The sequence below is a fragment of the Pelmatolapia mariae genome, linkage group LG3_W (assembly GCF_036321145.2).
Source record: "Pelmatolapia mariae isolate MD_Pm_ZW linkage group LG3_W, Pm_UMD_F_2, whole genome shotgun sequence".
Lineage (NCBI taxonomy): Eukaryota > Metazoa > Chordata > Actinopteri > Cichliformes > Cichlidae > Pelmatolapia > Pelmatolapia mariae.
Window position 1 is genome coordinate 39,394,417 of NC_086229.1, and position 7,881 is coordinate 39,402,297.

The following is a 7,881-nucleotide window of genomic DNA, read 5'->3' on the forward strand; positions in this document are numbered from 1 at the left end:
TCGGGACAAGACTTTTCCTGGTGACAGCCGCCTCGCTTCACTGTGAAACAGCACAGCTTGATGTTCGGCTCCCATCTCCTCACAGACAGCAGAGACACTCTTGTTTTTAGTGGTCTGACCTTTATAAAACCGACTACACCAATAATTTCAGTCATAACCTCACTGCTCTCAGTGTGAAAACTTTCCAGCAGAGGGCGCTGTTAAGTCCTTATTGTAACAGTTACTGTGTGCAGTTATACTTCATACATAATCTGCACTTATTTCCATCAGACATGCTGTCAGTAAATGATTGGTTTCTATTGATTCTACTTCCTGTTGACTAGTTTGATGACAGTGAAACAATCACAGCTGATTGTGTGATGATGTCACTGTTACATTCAGTGTGTGTGACATCATGTTAGTGCAGCTGATAACAGCCTGGTTCTGTTAGAAACACATGAACGTGTCCATAGATCAGTGTGTGTTTAACATGAGAGCTTCAGCCCTGCTGATGTGTTCAATAAAGACATGCAGGAAAACTGATGAGACTCTGAAATAACTCTTTATATTTATAATGTAACTCTGCATCAAAAGAACAACAAAGGATCCCAGACAGGTTTATGTCAACAAAGACGATTCTGATGTTTCTGTGTTTCTAACAGTTTGACATTATTAGTAAACAGACTGCAGTGAACAGGATTTATAAAGAGCTTATATATAAAGATATGACAGCTGTTTGTTGATCACTCTGTGTTTGGACCTGATCAGTCCAGCTGTTTACTTGAAATATGTTCATTTACCTGTGACGTTATATTTATGTTCTTGTCTCTGTTGAAAAACACATTTTAATGTCCCTCAGATTTTTCTCCCAGATGAATAAATATAAAAATGACACAAACTGACTGCAGCTACTTTTTGTCCTTTCTGTCAGAAACCTTCATGTGACTCATGAGAGACACGTTTCAGCTGTTTGTGACAGATCAGAGGCCAACAAGTCATTTCTAACACTTTCCATCATTGTTTAGCACAAACACATGTTGACACAGCAGCGGGGCCGCAGTGAGAGTCAGAGCCAGGAGATAAAAACTCCTGTTTGACCACAGCCTCACTTTGTTCCTGCAAACACTTCCTGTTGTTGACTGGGTGGAGTCAGGAAGCCAGCGAGGCCCTGCAGGACTGAGACTGCAGACTGGGACGTGCTCTGTGATGGAGATCAACAGCATCACTGACTGTTTCTGTGAGGACACCATCATCCCAGCAGGGCTGTTTCCCAACAACAAGCCTGGACCATCAGAGACCTGAAGCTGCTGCTGAATGAAAGAAGAGGATCTTCAGGTCTGGAACAAGGACCAGCTGAGAGTGTTAATAACGTTACTAATGTTCAGTTACACTTTACTAGGTCACATCTGTGACACACGTCACTTAAATAAAGAAGGAAATATTGGCTCTGTTTTATCTGCTGGGCCCAAAAGTGACTCCTCGTATTTAAACTGCTATGAATAACTTGTTGGTCTATAATATGTGAAACATGTGTCAAATGTGTCCATCATGAAAGATATCAGGTCATCTTGAGCCACAAAAACATTCCTATCATGAGGTAGAAGCTGGAATCAGTTTGCTGCAGACGTTTATATATCCCATATTTATCCAGTTAAAGTCACATTGAAATTCAAAAATGTCTTTTCAAGAGTCGTCTGTCCAAGAGGAGCAGAAACAAATATAACAACAGTTATTTAAGCTGTTTTAAAGGCCACAAAGGAGCAGATTGGTTATAATGCAGCTGCTTCAGAGGAATAAAGATGAAACACTGTTTTTATTTCATGTGTAACACCTTTCAATCATGTGGTGACTAAAGTCTATTGACCAGTATAAGTAAAGACATCACACACACACATGGAAACACTGAAACCTGTTTTTGGTGCAGCAGCGGTCCCAGCTGCTGGCCTTTATCTAGACTGGCTCGGCTGCTTATCTCAATATAATCAATGTTTAAAGTTCTCAGTGTTTCTGTGTTGCTTCGTATAGGATCTCCCAGCATCATCACTGTGCTGTCCAATCATTGTGTGCTAGGTTACCCTTATAGTGCGATGTGTGTTTGCACAAAGAGAAGCATGTGTGTCAAATATAAGCACAGAACAGAAAAAGCTGCCAGTTTCTTCTATTTAGAGTCAAGTTAGTGTTTTGTGTCTTTGTTTGAGGCCTAATGTCAAGCAGAGGTGTGTGTAACTGCACTGCTCTGTTATATGTGTGAAATGTGTGCTTCAGCATCATCTTCATCACTGCTGATTCCTTTGTGTCATCATGTGTTGAGAAGAGAGAACAGTTATAACGGAGGAGCAACAGGAAGCCCTGAAATCTGCATCAACAAGGAAGTGTTGGCTCACCAGTGATCCCAGCAGAGCCACTGGTTTGGCTCCAGTTGTTCTAGATTCAATGATGTTGTTCCTACAGATACATGTTAGCATCTTTATTGTAGTAAAGTCTTGTAATGTGAAGCTAGAAACAAGGCAGGAAACAGCTCCATGATCTGATCTTAATGATGTTGTTTTTATTTGTGTCTTTCAGAACTGGATTGAAACTATCAAAGGTCTAAAAACAGCCTCAACCCTCCCAAAGACAAACTTTACACACGTCATCTTTCAGCTACAATCTTTGTTGCAGGGATCTTCTGCCAAACAAGGCTGAGAGAAGATTTCTTACAGCTGTCATGTTGATGCTGTTTCAATCTTTGGGCAAACACACTCATATATTAGGGCTGATATCAGGGCTGCACAAGTTCTTTGTGATCATGAATAATAGAAGTGTGCCTGTTGAAGATCATGTTTCTACATGATTATATGTCCTCTTATTGTTCTGTATTATATTCAGCTTTCAGCATCCTTTCCCAGCCCCTGTTACACCATCCATACAAAGCCAATCTGACTGTGAGCCAATGTGTTTGTTTGTGTTGGATCAATAGATTTGACAGACTTGGTTCTCATCCAGAGGGAAACAGTCCAAATTCAGATCTAATGAAATGATGGAGGCTGTTTCCTACCACGGTGCTAATGTGTGACTAACAAGGCTCATGGTCTCCAGCAGACAAGCGCCTGGAATGAGGTGAGCTGAGTGTTGCTTTGGTGGGTCTGTGCCCACGTCATGCATCAGGATTCATATTGGCAATAGTTCATATCTCTGTTCTTTAGCCTTCATCACAAAGCTGTGAAGGAAAAACAAACATCTAACAGGATTTGATGGATGCAAAGTCCACTGAGCTCTTTGTCATTTACAAACTTGTCCAACCAACAAGAGCACAGATGAAAAACACAGTGACACTTAAAGGATTTTGCCATATATGAGCATAGATTACTTTCATATAGATTTGCAATGCAGGCTTTTGGTGAGCCGCTGGGTTGTGTCTAATAATCATCTCAGCATTTTACAATAGAATAGCTCTTTATTAGCTCTTCATTTATTGTTATTGGACATGAAACAAGGAAGCTGTGTTTCTCATTGGATGTTAGTTTCATGTTCATCAGGATCATTTTCTAAAGAGCTGATATTTAGACCATTTACTGCACTGGCTGCACATTCTGTCTACATTTCTCTGTATGTGCTGTGTTTGTCTTTCATATTTCTCCATATTGACACAAACAGTGAACAGCAGTAGATCTACTCTTCATCTGTTTTAGGCCCAGTGAAAGATCTGAAGCAGAAATGGTGTCATTAGGAGAAGAAGAACAGCGAGGAGGCAGCAGCTCTTAAAGATGAAACACAGCAACTTAGCCCTGAGCTCAGAGAGCTTCACATGAAAAAGCTCCTCAAGCAGATCATGTCAGAGGTTTGTCATCAACAGGAGGAACTGTTCATATCATAGAATGAAGGATGCTGTCAGCTGGATGAAGAAGGTTATTTAATGGCAAACGTTCACATTGAAGTCAAATTGTTGTGGTGTTGAACAGATTCATGGACTGATTGTCTCCAGAATGTTAGAAGAGCTTCAATGAATCATTAGAAACAACTTACAGCTGCACAGTTGTGTCAAACACATCTTTGTGTCATTTTTGTGTTTCTACATGTGACACACGTCTAAAACATGCACACAATTTGAAGACAAACAGGGATCATTTGTTCCCACAGCCAGATGCTGAGAGCCATTTCCTTGTAGTCCTGTGTCTATATATATGTAGCATTAGATGTTATTGGAATGATTGTCAGCTTTGATAGTTTCATGTATGTTTAGCTGGACGGCTGTTTGATCCTCCACATGTTTAAAGGTGTCCAGTCCTGAGACACTGGGGGTGGAAACAGCTGTGATGTCATTGGACTGTCACAAAGACACAAGTGCATGAAGTGAGCAGCCAAGGAGCCGCTGATGTTTTGGATTCAACAGCATTTGAAAGGTTGACACAGACACATTTGCACATAGAAAGCTGAATTTGTCATATGCCACAGTGAACTCACTGTTCAGTGTTTTTCAGGAAGCTTCTTAACTGCCTCTGCTGCCAAACAAGCAGCTGATGTCCTTGAGAAGAAGCTGAAGAAGTCTTCAACAACAAATACAGGAAGTGGACTTTCAAATACTAGATTCACTTTAGACTCACACAAGAAATGACTCAACTAGCTGTGTTTGATTGACTCCTTTGACTCTATGAAAGCTCAGTGTGTGTCTGTACACAGACTGTTGTGTTGGACTATTATTCAGTTGTCTGCTTTTCAAATGTCTGCATCTCAGTGTAGATGAGGCTGGGGGTCATGGGAGGCCACCATAGCAGTCTCTTCAACATCATGACATCATCATAAATGCTGCTGGACTGTCTGATGGGCTGACGGTGAAAAAGCCGTCGGGAAGGAAACAGAAGACATTTCAGAGGCTGCAGCAGATTTCTTTGATTTGGGGCCTTTTTCAGCTTTATTGGACAGAGCAGTGAAGATAAGTGACAGCAAAGCAGAGGGAGAGAGAAAGGGGGCGTGGTCAGAATCAAAGCCAGGCCAGCTGCTCTCCACCTCGTGGCACATGGTCACCTGCTCATCCTAGTGAGCTCCACCAGCAGCCCTTTCACACAGTTTACACTGTCAAACACTGTGTGTGGACCTCAGCTAACAATAGGCTCCATTTAAGTCTGGACTACATGCTTTTATATTGAGGCAGATTTTTACCTGTTTTTATTCCATCAGCAGCTCAACATCATGAGCAGCTTTGACATAAAGACATCAAACTCAAGCTGACTTTAAACTGGATCTACTTTTAATACAGGGGCTCAAAAACAACAACATCTTTATTATATATCAGGACAGAAAGTCATATCAAATGGAAAACAGCTTTATTTGGAATAATCAGCACTATCAACTGGTTTGGGATCTCCACCAGTTTCATGTCTTTCCAGCTTCTCCAACAAAGTTCCTGTAAAATCAGCATCTTTATTGGTTTGATAGTGATTGATTATTCAGTCCCAATCTGCTGTCATCTAAAGAACAAAATGATGTTTCTATGAGTCAAAAAGCTCCAGATGTTGTTCACAAAGAAAACAAAGATTAGGAAGTTAAACACAAAGTGTTTGGAGCCAAAATGTTCCCAAGCTGCTCTTTTTGAAATGGCAGAGGTACAGTGGTGTCTAACAGCACACTGTGGAAGGCAAACATGTTCTTGTTGGATGAAACTTCATGAATCCTTTGTAGATTTGAGCTTTTGGAGCCTTTCTTTTCTCTTCAGGTGTACAGAGGCTGAGGAGGCAGGTGAAGCAGGTGGAGCTGTTGTAATGCTGGCAGAGGGTGTGTCTTAGTAACTCTGTGAGGTAGAACTGGATCCAACATTGTGGATGTGTTGATGTTGGAGCCATTAAGATTCTCTGCACACTGTAGGATTTCCCTGTGATTCACTGCGGGGGCATTTTGGAGTCTGTCAATGAAACTCTTCATATTTGTGTTTGACACCAGTTTATAGAAACAGACAAATGTGTCATGCTTTTGTTCGGCCTCCACAAATATACACATTTGTTCATTGGTTGGACTTTTTGGAAGGAGACACATTGAAAACCATGTTAATAAGATCTTGTTGTTTCCTGTGGATCCGACACAGAGAGTGGACTTCAGACAGAAAGCGTGGAAGAGATTTTAGAGGCCGTGTGTGGCAACAGGAAGTTTCTGTATGTTTGCTGATCTTCCATGTGGAAAACAACACGTGATGTTTGTGAAGTTCTACAATGATCATTGTTCTGACAGCATTTTGAGTGGGAACAGTTCAAACTGGGAGTAGTGGGAGTTATTTACTGATTGAAACAAGCTGAATGTTTCTGTGCACGATGAAGATCAGCAGCTCAGCTGATCAATGAATTGACATCTATCAGTCATTTCATGAGATGAAGTCATCAGCAGACATTTGTTCTAACTGTGTGATAAATGTCAGAACGTCAGGGCTCTGCTTTAGTCACTACTTGATGATCATTGGCTCATTGTTGAATCACGTGGCCCAGTCTGACCTCTGACCCTTTGCTGCAGGTCTTCTGTGTTATCTCCACTTTCATGTCTGATCTTCTGCTGTATCGTCCAAAATAAACATCTGAATCATTTCCAACACTTCAGCAGATCTTTAGTTTGGGCAGCACAGTACAAAATAACACATATTGTACTATACTGCCCACTTCCTGATCTTATTGGATCTGTGTGTGAGGTTGGTGAAGGAAACACATGTTTACTGAGTGAATCGCTGCCATTAGGAACTAGTTTTTATATCACAGCCTAGAAATCACACAGGACCATTTCTGCAAGTGAAAAGTCCTAATTGGAGGAAAATGATTGTGTAGTTTGTGCGACTGAAGAATTGTCCCAACTACATGTGCTGCTGACCTTTGACCTTTTCTTTAGGTGCACAGAGGAGTCTGTGGAAACATCCTGAGGCAGTGCTACAGATGTCTTCAAATAAAGTGGTGTATTATCCATGTTTTCTATGGATCACATCAATATCCTGATCTAACAAGCCCCCTTTTTGTGGATTTTAGAGCCTCTGACTTTTGCTGCGTCTGCGTCTCATTTCAAGCACAAGAGCAAGAAGTGGATGAAGAAATGGGGCGAGTGGGGTCAGTGTGGTGCATGTCAGCTGTGCTCATGCTTTCACAAAGAACATGTGTATTCATTGGCAGCATTAAGGTGCACTTTAGTCTTCATAATAATAAAGTATTCTGACGTTATTATTGTGAATCCTCACAGTCATGTTGCAGCTCTGCTTTGCTTTAAGAAAATGTTCTACCAGGATGTTACTTTCCTAAACGTGTTCTCCAAATGTTATAGATAAAACGGGAGTTTATTTGTGAACTCTGTGACATGCGTCTGATGTTTAGTTTGAACCAATCCTGTGTAAGCTGCAGCCACATCATTGCCACGCATACAAATGGCTGCGTTCCTGTTTAGACCTGCTGGCTGTCAATGGGCTTCATTCCATTTCAGACTGCCGGTGGTCGCTGTGATCTAAACTCAACATGGCTCCTGTGTTAGAAGAGCCTCTGATTTTAAATTTGCACATTGAATAGTTTCTTTCCAACACTATGGAGCTACCAGCCCAGTATATGTAGCCCACAGTAGATGGAGTTATCAAGCTGCACTGACAAACATCAGGACTCATGTGATCCCTACATGTGGACCTTTCACACATGGATCCAAGTGCAGATTCAACTCTGCATTACATTTGACTTCAGCTGTTACACACTTTCATTTTCTAGCTGTGTCACTTCCTGCTTTTTGGATCAGAGAGTTTATCCATGTCCACAAATGTTTGGCTGCATATTTGTATCATCTATATTTTCCAGTCTTCATACAGCCGATATTTCATGTGGACTCCAATCTGCCACCTGCCATCACGTTTTCAGGGTTCATTCAGTGTTGAAATGTAGGACAAACAGCAGCACATGTTCTCTAAATGTTTGCAGT